Source organism: Pteropus vampyrus, unplaced genomic scaffold, assembly GCF_000151845.1.
Source record: "Pteropus vampyrus isolate Shadow unplaced genomic scaffold, Pvam_2.0 Scaffold682, whole genome shotgun sequence".
NCBI lineage: Eukaryota > Metazoa > Chordata > Mammalia > Chiroptera > Pteropodidae > Pteropus > Pteropus vampyrus.
Window position 1 is genome coordinate 5725 of NW_011889463.1, and position 307 is coordinate 6031.

A 307-nucleotide genomic window follows, 5' to 3' on the forward strand; every position below is an offset into this window, starting at 1 on the left:
TGTTTACTGGTCTTAGATGTTTCTTCTGTTAAAATAGATCGCCATCCTCTGCTTATTTTTTCTTGGGTCTACGAGATTCGCGGTCAATGGAATTGTTTGGTGTTTCCTGGGAAAGATTGTTCAGAAGGGCTTACATTCACTGCTTCACTACGATCTTCTGGCTTCTGACAGAACTTTCTCGTTTGTGGAGAAGTCGTGTTGTCTGAAGTCTCTCTCACGTGCTCCCTCCGCCTTCTCTTCCCTTTGGCACCTGGCTCGAGAGCCGGCGGAGCCAACGTCCTCTCTACGAAGGTCCCTGTCCCTAGAT